The sequence below is a fragment of the Orcinus orca genome, chromosome 1, assembly GCF_937001465.1.
Source record: "Orcinus orca chromosome 1, mOrcOrc1.1, whole genome shotgun sequence".
Taxonomy (NCBI): domain Eukaryota; kingdom Metazoa; phylum Chordata; class Mammalia; order Artiodactyla; family Delphinidae; genus Orcinus; species Orcinus orca.
The window spans coordinates 3,306,993-3,321,302 of NC_064559.1; the positions used below are offsets into that span (position 1 = coordinate 3,306,993).

At 37.9% G+C, this 14,310-nt stretch overlaps 1 protein-coding gene across 2 annotated transcripts in view; it reads left to right on the forward strand.

The window, feature by feature from the left end:
• Positions 1–14,310, forward strand: part of WDR64 (WD repeat domain 64) — a 150,160-nt gene that overhangs the window by 6,889 nt on the left and 128,961 nt on the right. The gene's annotated exons all lie outside the window — the stretch shown is intronic.

Here is a 14,310-nt window from a genome sequence, read left to right on the forward strand (position 1 = left end):
TGACTCCTTAGATATCACTCTGGTGTTGTTGGAAGAACATATAGAAGCACGTTTGGTTGCAAAGTAATCTATGAACTATGGAAAAGGGGAGGGAAAGCCTCCAGTCCTCATTTAAACTCACAGAAGACTACATTCTATAGATTTGTTTCTAAATCTAAAAGGATTTGAGGTAACTTACAATTGAAAAAATTGCACACTGCATACAGAGTAATCAAAATGATTTTTAAATTATCTGGCTCTCTCTGAAAAATCAGTAGATATAGTAGGCAAAAGAAAAAGCAAGGATTTAATGGATTTGACTATCACATTTAAGGAGCTGGTAAATATGTATAAATAGAACTTTGAATCCAAGATATAGAAAAGATACATCTCAACTATATACAGGGCCATCACAAAATTGACCATGGGGAAAGCTAAAAGTAACATGTCAATAAATTCCAATATAATAAAATTATAAACCAATAATAAATGATAGCTCAAATCATCAAAACCAAGCAGACACACAAATTCATCAATTAATTTTGGGAAGAAAATTGCAAACAAAAAATGTTTCTATTAAGCCTTTAAAGAACATGTAATTCCCACATTGAAACTGAGAAAGACCCTGTGGGACCTTCCCGGTGACAGAATCCTCTGTGTCCCTGCTAATTGTTGATTGGGAAAAGCAGCTGTAGAAATACACCATGACCTCCTAGGCCCTCCATGTAGAACAAAGAATAGGCCTTAGCAGTTAATGTTTGGGGAAGCAAAGAATGCAGAAACAAAGATAGGAGATTCAGGCAGGAGAGTAGCCATAACTTAAGCAGTTATGGCTGTAACTTAAACAGTTAAACATAATAACTCAGTCACAAATACTCCTAGTTCTGTTTCAAAGGTAAAGATAAGTCTGAAGCACATTCCTAAGTTGTTCTGAAGATACTAAAACCCCCACCAGGTCAATTGTAAGTTAACCAGAAGTTACTTGCATCATTATGCCTCTAGCATGCAGCCCCCAGACTGGTTAGAACCAGAAAACTGAAAATTGAGATTCCAAGACATCAGCTAATCAGGGAATTGAGCACAAGCTGATCACACACCATGATTCTCTGCATCTGACTTATTTCACTTAGCATATTATCCTCAAGGTCCAGCCATGCTGTTGTAAACAGCAGGATTTCCTTTTATCTAAATTTAGCAACTTCAAGAAAGCATTTGACAAAATTCAACATCCATTCATGATAGAAATTCTTACCAAAGTGGGTATAGAGGAAACATATCTCAACATAATAAAAGCCATTTATGACAAACCCATAGCCAATATAATACTCAATGATGGAAAGCTGAAACCTTCCCACTAAAATCTGGAACAAGACAAGAATGCCCACTCTCACCACTTCCATTCAACATAGTATTGGAAGTCCTTGCCACAGCAATCATACAAGAAAAAGAAATGGAATGTATCCAAATTGGAAGAGAGGAGGTAAAAATTGTTACTATATGCAGGTGACATGATACTATATAAAGAAAATCCTAAGGACTCCACACAAAAACTACTAGATCTAATAAATGAATTCAGCAAAGAAGCAGGATACAAGATTAACATTCAGAAATTGGTTGCATCTCTTTACACTAACAATGAAAGATCAGAAAGGGAATGTAAAAAAATAATACCTTTTAAAATTGCACCAAAAAATAAATTAATTAATTAAATACCTGGGAATAAACCTGATCAAGGAGGTGAAAGACTTGGTGAAAGTCTTTCAGGTGAAAGACACTGAGAACTATAAAACATTAATACAGGAAATTAAAGATGATTCAAAGTGGAAAGATATCCCATGCCCTTGGATTGGAAGAATTAATATTGTTAAAATGGCAATACTACCCAAAGCAATCTACAGATTTAATGCAATCCCTATCAAATTACCATGACATTTTTCACAGAACTAGAGCAAATAATATTAAACCTTATATGGAACCACAAAGGACCCAGAATTGCCAAAGCAGTCCTGAGGGGGGAAAAAAATTGTGGGAGGCATAACTCTCCCAGACTTCAGACAATACTACAAAGCTACAGTAATCAAAACAGTGTGGTGTTGGCACAAAAACAGACATACAGGTCAATGAAACAGAATGGAGAGCCCAGAAATAAACCCACACACCCATGGTCAGTTAATCTTTGACAAAGGAGGCAAGAATGTACAATATGAAAAAGACAGTCTCTTCAGCGAGTGGTGCTTGAAAGTTGGACACCTGCATATAAATCAACAAAGTTAGAACACACCTCATACCATGCACAAAAATAAACTATGGCTTAAAGACTTAAACATAAGACATGAAACCATAAAACTCCTAGAAGAGAGGATAGGCAATATATTCTCTGACATAAATTGTACTAACAATTTCTTAGGTCAATCTCCCCAGGAAATATAAATAAAAACAAAAGTAAACAAGTGGGACCTAATCACACTAACAAGCTTTTGCACAGTGAAGGAAACCATAAAAAAAAAAAAAAAGAAAAGACAACCTATGGAATGGGAGAAAATATTTGCAAAAGATGCAACCAACAAGGGCTTAATCTCCAAAATATACAGTTCATACAACTGAACAACAACAAATAGATATTTCTCCAAAGAAGACATACAGGTGGCCAGTAAGCACATGAAAAGTTGCTCAACATCATTAGTTATTAGAGAAATGCAAATCAAAACTATGAGATACCACCTCACACTGGTCAGAATGGCCATCATTTAAAAAATCTATAAATAACAAATGTCGGAGAGGGTGTGGAGAAAAGGGAACCCTCCTACAATGTTGGTAGGAATGTAAGTTAGTGTAGCCACTGTGGAAAACAGTATGGAGGTTTCTCAAAAAACTAAAAATAGAACCACCATATGATCCAGAAATCCCACTCCTGGGCATATACCCAGATAAAATTATACCCACCCCTATGTTCATAGCAACACTATTCACAATAGCCAAGACATGGAAACAACCTAAATGCCCATCAGCAGATGAACGGATAAAGAAGATGTGGTGTATATGTGTACAATGGAATACTACTCAACCATAAAAAAGAATGAAATAATGCCATTTGCAGCAACATGAATGCAAGTAGAGATTATCATACTAAGTGAAGTAAGTCAGAAAGGGAAAGACAAATACCATATAATATCACTTATATGTGGAATCTAAAATATGGCACAAATGAACCTATCTACGAAACAGAAACAGACTCACAGACATAGAGAACAGACCTGTGGTTGCCAAGGGGGAGCAGGGAGGGGAGGGAAGGACTGGGAGTTTGGGGTTAGTAGATGCAAACTATTACATTTAGAATAGATGGACAATGAGGTCCTACTGTATAGCACAGGGAACTACACCCAATCTTCTCCGATAAAACATAATGGAAAAGAATATAAAAAAAAAGTATATATGTGTAAAACTGAGTCACTTTGCTGTACAGCAGAAATTAGCACAACATTGTAAATCAACTATACTTCAATTTAAAAAATAGAGAAAAAGAAGAAACACTTATTATCTCACAAGTGCCATAGATCAGGAGTCTGGGCACAGCTTAATTGGGTCCTCTTCTCAGGGTCTCACAAGGCTGCAATCAAGGTATTCTCATTTAGAGGCTTGACTAGAGGAAAATCTGTTTCCAAGCTAATTCAGAGAGTTGGCAGAATTCAGTTACTTGTGTTTGTATGACTGAAGGACTCATCTCTTTATTGGCTGGAAACTGGAGACTGGAAGATGCCCTCGTGTCCTAGAGGCTGTCTGCAGTTCTCTGCCACATAGCCCTCTACATAGACAGTTCACAAATTTGCTTCCTCAAGGCTGGCAGTAGAATCTCTATCTCCATAGTCCATGAAGACAGTCTTAAATAATATAATTATGAGAGAAACAGCCCATTTCATTTGCTTTATTCTTTTGGTTAAAAGCAAGTCACAGGTTCTATGCATACTCAAGGGATGGAGATGATACAAAGGTGTGACTCATTGTATGTGTGTGGTGAGGAGTCACATTAGGATGTGTTCACCAGAGAGACTTAATAGGAATATATTTAATCAAGGATCATATTTAATAGTGAAATACTAGAAACACTCCCATTAAAGTCAAGAACAAGAAAAGGATGCCTATTATCACCACTAGTCTTCAACATTTTATTGGCGGTTGTAAGTAAAGAAAAAAAAGTGATATGTAATAATCTATGAAAAAATACAAAATTGTCATTATTTGTGTATGAAGTCTACTAGGCATATACAAGAGAATCACATTGTTAGCTATTAGAAGTAAGATGAAAGTTCAAGAGAATTCAATGAAGATAAACATGCAAGAATCAGTAACTTTCATAAACGTCAGCAATAACCCTTACAACACACACATAAAGCTAACAGGAAAAAAAGATTCATTTGCAAGAGAAACAAATAGCAGAAAATATTATGGGATAAATCTATTAAGGAATGTATAAGGTTATGACATTTTACTGAAGGAATAAGAGAAAATCTGGAAAATAATTGGGAGACTCAATTTGTAAAGAAAAAAATGGCCCGCAAATTAACTTATAGATTTAATAGAATTCCTCAGGGATTGGCCAAAATAGCAGAGTAGGAAGGTTCTGAGCTTACCTCATTCGATGTGCACACCAAAATTACAACTATTTAAAGAGAAGCTACTGATGTCTTTTGCTGAAGACTAGCAGAAAAAATCTTCTACAACTAAAGATATAAAGAAGAAACAACAAGATGGATAGGAGGAGTGGAGTCATGGGATAGTCAAAACCCATACCCCTGGGCAGGTGACCCAGAAATGGGAGAATAATCATAATTGCAGAGGTTCTCCCCAAGGAGCAAGGGGTCCAAACCCCACAGTGAACACCCCATCCAGGGGTCCTTCACCAGGATGATGAGCCCCCAGAATATTTGCCTTTGAAGGTCAGTGGGGCTTACTTTCAGGAGAGCCAGAGGACTGTGGGAAATAAAGACTCCACTCATAAAGGACACACGTAAAATCTCACACACTATGGGACCCTGGACAGAAGCAGTAATGTGAAAAGAGCACGGGTCATAACCACTTGCTGATTTGGGAGAGCCTCCCAGAGAGGCAAGTTGCAGCTGGGACTCACTGAGGGGACATACACATGGGCAGCAGACAGTTTTGGGATCTCATACCATAATGAAGACACTAGTGCTAACAAGTGCCATTTTGGAATCCTTCCTCTAGCTTATCAGCAGGACCTGTCCTGTCCACCAGTCGGTTGGCACCAGTCCTGGGATGCCCCAGGCCAAGCAGCTAGCTGGGAAGGGACCCAGCCCCACCCACCAGCAGGTCAGCTGCCGTAAGACCCCCTGAGATGTCAGCTGCCCCAGGACTCAGTCCCTCTCATCAGAGGGCCCAAGACATGGTCTCACCCACCAGTTGGATAGCACTCGCCCCAGGACCCCTGGGACCCCACAGCCAGCCATCGGACCCAGCCTCACCCACCAGTGGGTGAACACAAACTCTGGGAGCCCCAGGCCTCTCAGCCAGAGACCCCAGGACCCAGCTCTGTCAACCAATGGGTCAGCACTAGACCCAGGGCCGAATCTCACCCACCAGTGGGCAGACACCAAGCCTGGGACCCCCTGGGCCACAGCCCAACCCACAAGTAGGTGAATGCCAACCCCAGGACCACTAAGTCCTTACAGCCAGGCAGAGAGGACCCAGCCACCCACCAGCAGCTGGCAGCCTCTACACAAGGCAGGGCCTGGCAACCAACTGCACTGGGAGCCAGCCACAGTAGACAGCCTGTCACAACAGAATGACCCATGCCACCCACATAGAGGGTACCCCTGGAGCATATACTCTGATGATCAGAGAGGAATGTGCTATTGGTCCTCATAGGATATTTCCTACATAAGTCCACTTCTCCAAAACTGGGAAATATAACCAACCTACAAAATACATAGAAATAAAAACAGAGCAAAATGAGGCAACAGAGGAATATGTTCCAGACAAAGGAACAAGATAAAATCTGAGAAGAACTAAGTGAAGTGGAAATAATATATCCAATAAAAAGTTCAAGGTAGGGCTTCCCTGGTGGTGCAGTGGTTGAGAGTCCGCCTGCCGATGCAAGGGGACACGGGTTCGTGCCCCAGTCCGGGAAGATCACACATGCCATGGAGCGGCTGGACCCGTGAGCCATGGCTGCTGAGCCTGCACGTTCAGAGCCTGTGTTCTGCAATGGGAGAGGCCACAACTGTGAGAGGCCCGCGTACCGCAAACAAAAAAAAAAGTTCAAGGTAATGATCACAATGATAATCAAAGAACTTGGGAGAACATTGGATGAACAGAGTGAGAAGTTTAACAAAGAGTTAGAATATACAAAGGACAAAATAGAGATGAAAAACACAACAATTAGAATTAAAAATACACTAAAAGGTATCAACAGTAGAGTAGATGATACAGAGGAATGTTCAGCAAACTGAAAGAGTAGTAGAAATCATTCAAGCTGAAAGGGAAAAAGAAAAAAGAATTAAAAAAAATAACAGTTTAAGAGACTTCTGAGACATCAAGTATACTAACATTTGCATTATTGGGGTCCCAAAAGGAGAAGAGAGAAATGGGCAGAGAACATATGTGAAGACATAATAGCTGAAAATGTTCCTAACCTGGGGAAGGAAACAGACATCCAGGTCTAGGAAGCATAGAGAGTCCCAAACAGGATCAACCCAAAGAGGACCACACCAAAACACACTGTAATTAAAATGGCAAAAATTAAAGATTAAGAGAGAATAGTAAAAGCAGCAAAGGAAAAGCAAAAAGTTACCCACAAGGTCACTCCCAGGAGGCTATCAGCTGACTTTTCAGCAGAAGCTGTGCAGGCCAGAAGGGAATGACACAACATATTTAAAGTGATGAAGGGAAAAACCTACAAACAAGAATACTCTACCCAGCAAGGCTATTATTCAGCTTTGAAGGTGAGAAAAAAGACAAGCAATAGCTAAAAACTTTCAGCACCACAAAACCAGCTTTACAAGGAATATTAAAGGGACTTCTCTAAGTAGAAAGGAAAGGGCACAACTAGGAATATGAAAATTACAAAAGGAAAAAATCTCATTGGAAAAGGCAAATATGCAGCAAAAGTACTAGATCAACCACTTATAAAGGTAACAGAAAGGTTAAAAGACAAAAATAGTAAAATCATCTCTATACACAATAAGTAATTAAGTGATACTCAAAACAAAAGTATGTAAAATAGGATGCCAAAAGCAGTAAACTTGGGAGGGGGAGTAAAAATGCAGGGTTGTTAAAATGTGTTCAAATTTAAGAGATCAATAACTTAAAATAATAACATATCTGTCTAGCTATCTGGATATATAGATTGCTACATATAAACCTCATGTGGTTTGGCTAACCACAAACCAAAAATCTATAATCGATACATGCACAAAAAAGATAAAGTAATTCAAAGATAATGTTAAAGAAGTCATCAAATCACAAGAGATCAAAAAAAAAAAAGGAACGGAACCAAAACCCCTACAAAACAACCCCCAAACAATGAACAAAATGGCAATAAGTACATATCTATCAATAATTACTTTAAATATAAGTATTTATATTTATAAAGTATAAAATGTAAAAAAATAAGTGTATTTTATATTTATTTATAAATACTCCAATCAAAAGATATAGAATTGATACAAAAACAAGACCAAAATATATGCTGCTTTCAAGGGACTCACTTCATATCTAAAGATACACACAGACTGGAAGTGAGGGGATGGAAAAAGATATTCCATGCAAATGAAATGAAAAGAAAGCCAGTACAGCAATACTTAGACAAAACAGACTTTAAAACAAAACTGTAACAAGAGACAAAAAAGGTCATTACATAATGATCAAGGGATAAATACAAGAAGTTATAGCAGTTGTAAATATATACATACCCAACATAGGAGCACCTAAACACATAAAGCAAAGATTAACAGACATAAAGGGAGAAATTGACAGTAACACAATAATAGTAGGAGACTTTTAACACCCCACTTACAATAATGGACAGATCATCCAGACAGAAAGTCAGTAAGGAAACATTGGTCTTAAATGACACATTAGACCAGATAAACTTAATAGGTCTATATATAACATTCCATACAAAGGCAGCAGAATACACATTCTTTTTTAAAATTTTTGCAACCTTTAATTTTATTTTATTTTTTAAATTGAAGGATAGTTGATTTACAATGTTTCAGGTGTACAGCAAAGTGATTCACACACACACACACACACACACACACACATATATATATATATATATTCTTTCAGATTCTTTTCCATTATAGGTTATTACAAGATATTGAATATAGTTCCCTGTGCTATATAGTAGGTCCTCATTGCTTATCTATTTTATATAAGAATACACATTCTTTTCAAGTGTACATGGAACATTCTCCAGGACAGAGAAGGACAAATACTGTAATTTTTCACTTATATGTGGAATTAAACTCAACAAATGAACAAATATAACTAAATAGAAACAGAATCATAGATACAGAGAAAAAACATGTGGTTTCCAGAGGGGAGGGCTGTGGAGGGAGGTAAGAAATAGGTGAGAGAGATGAAGAGATACAAACTTCCAGTTACGAAATAAGTGAGCCACAGGTATGAATTATACAGTGTGGGGAATATAGTCATAACTATATAATATCTTTGTATGGTGGCAGATGACAAATAGATTATCACGGTTATTGTTTTGAAATGTGTAGAAACACTGAATTTCTATGTTGTGTACCAGGAACTAACATAGTGTTGTAGGTCATTTATACTTGAAAAACAAACAAACAGAACTCATAGAAAAAGATATCAGATTTGTGTTTACTGAGGTGCGGGGTGGGATTAGGGAGAATTGGCTGAAAGTGGTCAAAATATACAAACTTCCAGTTATAAGATGAAGGAGTATTAGGGATGTAATGTACAACACGATAAATATAATTAACACTGCTGTAGGTTACATATGGAAGTTGTTAAGAGAGTAAACCCTAAGAGTTCTCGTCACAAGGAAAAATATTTTTTCTACTTTAATTTTATATCCATGAGATGATGGATGCTCACTAAACGTATTTAGGTCATAATTCCATGATGCATGTAAGTCAAATCATTATGCTGTACACCTTAAACTTATACAGTGCTGTATATCAATTATATCTCTAAAACTGGAAGACAAAAATTAATAGAATTACAATAAAACTGATTTTTGGAATTAATACAGCTAAACTAATACATAGCCCAGCACACCAGTAATTGAATTTCAATACAACCTTGTATTTTTGATAATTCTTATAAATATTTTAGGTTGCTTATGTTAATTGAAAAACTAACAAACTTCTGGTGAGCAATTACAAAGCCTTGGACACCTGTAGATGAGCATGAAGATTCTACTATGGAGTATGTTTCTGAAGTATGTTCTTTTTGGCAAGAAATGAAAAGTAAAAGTATGTCTTTTACTTAGATCTGTACTTGATTATGACATCGAAAGAGAAAATATGAAAGCAAAATATATATGAAAACATCTAAATTAGGTCATGATAGACATGAAAAGGGGTTACTGGGGTACAAGTTTCATATGTCAAAGAGAATGAATTCTGATTGCTGAGCTTATGAGGGTTTTTTTTTTCTTTCTCTCTTCTTTCTTTCTCCCTTCCTTTTTTCCTCCCTCCCTCCCTTCCTTCCTTCCGTGGTTTGTGTGCTTGAATTTCGAATGCAATAGTTTCAGACCACTAAGAATGCAAAAATGAGTGTATAACAAATAATTCATGTCAATATCAACAATTTATGCCTTTCAGGAAGTTACATAAGTCTGTTTATATTATATTACACACTTAGATTCAGGAAATCAATGCTCTAAAAATGTCCCATAATGACAACAAATGAAACACAGTATAGTTCATTTTTACATGGAATTCTACATCAGCTGAGAATTTGGCCTCTGTGTATTTTGTAGGGATATCTGTTTTGAGGAAAGATAATTATGTTACAAATTTTTGTTGTTACTGTAAATAAATAAAGCACTTTCTTGTCCTTGCAAAAAAACAAAACAAAACAACCCCAAAAAACAAAAACAACAACAAAAAAAACTAAATTCAGACTTTTCATGGTGTAGATGAGGAAATTGAGCCTTAGTGTCTCCCTCATCCATTCCTTCTTTTTCTCCTTCTCTTTCCCTTTTCAGCTAGAACATCATGATCATCTTATTTTTTTTTCCAAAACTTCCCATGCATGTTCTCATTTAATCTTCACAACAGCCCCATGATGTAGATTATGGAGGATAATATTATTGCAATAATAAAGAGGAAGAAAATGAAGCACAGAAAGGTTAACTGACTTGTCTAAAGCCACACAAAAAAATTGGCTTCAGTCTTGGAGTTGAGATTTTCTCCCTCTCTATATAGCAATTTCAAATTACATTATCCTGTTACATCCCTTGGGTTCGTATAAATTATATGCAAGTTTTAGAAAAATTTGCGACCAGCTTCTGGCACCCTGTATGTATATGAAGAATAACTTTGAAAAAATGGTACAGGAAGTTTCTTTTTTTATTTTTCTGTCATTTTCCTCACAAACTATCTGTGCCAGTGCTCCTAAGAGGCATTTCTATTTCAAGCCATGTGACCTAGCCTTTCTGGGCTTCAGATCTGTCATCCGTAAAATGGAAATTCAATGCTGGAAGACTAATTTCATTTCAGTGTGAAGTGAAATTAGTCTTTTTTATCAGACAGTCAATCTTATCAGGTAGTACAAACTAGGTTTATTCTTTTGAAGTCTGACACAAACATACAAACCTGATTGGATATAAATCTCTTTGTTGTAGCAATGGCACAAAAAGGTATACTTTCTTTTCCTAGGTTTTAGATGCAAATGTACTTGAAAAAATGGATATTTATAGAATAATGAAACCTTAGAACTCAACTAAAGTATCATCTGGACCTGCCCCTTTAATTTATAGTGAGAGAAATTAGATGTAAAGAGATCTAAAGAAATGTGATTGTCTTAAATGTATAAAGCCAGTCAGTAGAAGATTCTGGTATTGATACAATCGTCTTTTCCTACAATAGTGTGTTAGTCTAAATTTCCAGTGGGCAATTCATAAACATGTTCCTTCCAGGAGCACACCCAATTAATTCAAAGAAGAGCCATGTAGCACCATCTGGGATACCTATAACTGTGTTCCCCCGAAGTGAATTTAAAATGAACTACTATAAATCTACAACTATTTGCTGACTTTAAAAATGTGAAAAGAATGCTCCAGGATAGGTTAAAAAATGAGTTGCCTACTGATTTTTATTTTCCTCTGCTTTTTATTTTCTCCAAATATTCTACATTGAACATGTGTTCCTTATGTAATCCTAAAAAAAAAAAAGTGTAGTTAAAAAGATGGATTACTTAATGCGTAGAGCAAGCCCTTGAAATAACAAAGTTAAAATAAAATTAATACTCTAAAGCATCATTAATAGTCATAAAATACTGTAAGCATGTCACAGTTACTAGACTGAAATTTAAACTACTGAAAGAGAAATTTGAGATCCATGAGGCTATAGCCCATCACAAGAAAGGAGATATTTTCTCCTCTTTAAAAACATTATTTGAAACATTTCTTTTCAAAATATAATAACTTTAGCTGTCTCTTCGGAAGGAGTTTATCTGCTATAATGTCTCTTAAATTTTTCCTCAATAAATTTTAGTAATTTGATATTTTTAGTGTTCCTTGGAAATTGCTTATGGTAAGCATTGTAGTATTGTGTCACTATAAGCTTAAAAATAGCAAAATGTATGATTTCCATAAGAGCAGATGTTGTACAGGATGGCACCTATCATAGATGTGACTGTAAACCACATGTATGACAGATTGCATGGCTGATGTGCCATCTGGGAAGGAAGCTAAGTGCTCAGTGGACAGTTTTGAACTTGCAAAGAGGACATTAACGTGGAAATATTAATTCCCTTTGTCATTTCACATTATTATCTGAAAATTCTCTCACACTATTATCTGAGGTTAAATTGGCTGCTAATATTGGTGTTTTTGCTGTATTTTGCACAAATAACTTACTGTACTGAAATGCATTTATAAAAGGAGGATGTGATAGGCAGAATGCTAAAAAGGTGTCCACCACCCCAGCTACCTGCCCCAAGATTCCTGTCCCCTGGTTATCCAATCAAATATCAAAGTAATTTAGGTACTGCTGTGAAGGGACCTTGCAGATGCAATTAAGATGACTAATTAATTACCTTAAGATAGGGAGATTGTCCTGGATTATCTGGGTGGGCCCAATGTAATCACGTAAGTCCTTAAAAAGAGAAGAAGATTCTAAATGTGGAGAATTTAAGTACCATTGCTTGTACTGAGATGCAGGGCCCCATGTAGCAGGACTGAAGAGAGGCATCTAAAAGGTAAGGGCAGCCCCATCTGACAACCAGCAAGGAAATGAAGACCTCGGGCCAAGCACCTGAACGAGCTTAGAAGCAGACTCTATCCCAAGCCTTCAGTAAAGAATGCGTCTCTATTGACATCTTGATTTTGCCATGTGAGACCCATGTTGGACTTCTAACCCGTGAAACTATGAGCTAATACATGAGTGTTGTTTTAGCACACTTTGTTTGTGGTAATTTACTTCCACAGCAATAGGAAACTAATACAGAGGGGAGACTGTCAAAGATCAGAAAGAGTGTCTGTTGTTACAACCAGCAAAAAGCAAAATGTAGCTACAAGAGGAATCCAAACTTAACAGCAATGGAAGGAGGTTGCAATATTGGGAGTAGGAAGCTGGAGAAGAGGAAAGCAAGAAAAGGACTAAGGACTATGATCTATAATTATAATTACCTTTGGAAGGTTTGCTGTATTTTTTTTTTTGAAGGTGTTGGGGGTAGGAGTTTATTAATTAATTTATTTATTTATTTTTGCTGTGTTGGGTCTTCATTTCTGTGCGAGGACTTTCTCTAGTTGTGGCAAGCGGGGGCCACTCTTCATCGCGGTGCGCGGGCCTCTCACTATCGCGGCCTCTCTTGTTGCGGAGCACAGGCTCCAGACGCGCAGGCTCAGTAGTTGTGGCTCATGGGCCTAGTTGCTCCGCGGCACGTGGGATCCTCCCAGACCAGGGCTCAAACACGTGTTCCCTGCATTAGCAGGCAGATTCTCAACCACTGTGCCACCAGGGAAGCCCCTGTATTTTTGTTTTTAAGATGAGAGAGATTCCCGCATGCTGAAAGGAAGGCGGTAGAAAGAGAGAGAAAAGAGCCAATCTCTGAAGATGAAAGGGGACGAGTTGCAAAGAATACGTAGAGGGATGAGTCTAGGAAAGGAGAAACACATCTTCCTTTAAAAGGGAGAAGGGAAGAAAGAATGAATCCAAAACCAGGTTAAGTTTTGAATAGGGTGGCAGGAAATACTAAGAAAGCTCTTGTCTGGAGACTTCTACTATCATCTGAAGTAGGAAATGAGGCCAGCTGCAGAGTAACAAGGAGCACATGTTTGATAAGACTGGAGAAGGTTTGACGTTGCTTTTGTGGACAATGTAATACAAGATCACCCAGAGAAGCATGGGATGAAGGCTGGGTGGCACTGAAGACCCAGGAGGCTGGAGCTCGTGAATGATTCATGGCCCCATCCATAGGGCTGGGAGACTTTTTCTGTGGCTGATCTGCCACAGTAATTGGGGTGCAAGGAGCACAAGCAGTTGGCTTCCTTGCACCCAAGTAGGAGTTGGGTTTCCTGCCAGGCCAATGCAGTGGTAGAAAAGGATGGAGGACTGTGGAAATGTGGAATTGAAGTGACAGACCACAGATTCTAAACTGAGTAAGAAAGGAAATGAAGGGCTTCCCTGGTGGCGCAGTGGTTGAGAGTCTGCCTGCTAATGCAGGGGACACGGGTTCGAACCCTGGTCTGGGAGAATCTCACGTGCCGCGGAGCAACTAGGCCCGTGAGCCACAACTACTGAGCTTACACGTCTGGAGCCTGTGCTCCGCAACAAAAGAGGCCGCGATAGTGAGAGGCCCACGCACCGCGATGAAGAGTGGCCCCCACTTGCCACAACTACAGAAAGCCCTCGCACAGAAACGAAGACCCAACACAGCAAAAATAAATAAATTAATTAATAAACTCCTACCCCCAACATCTTCTTTAAAAAAAAAAAAGAAAGAAAGGAAGTGAAGGCTGCAGGGATCTGATAAATGAGGAAGGGCAAGAGGCTGAATTTCCCTCTTAGTTCTGACTGGCCGAGGAGTCATATAAATCTTTCCCAGTGAGGTTCCACACACATCAATTTACTGCAGTACCCATCTGACTCGTCTTTTTCTTTT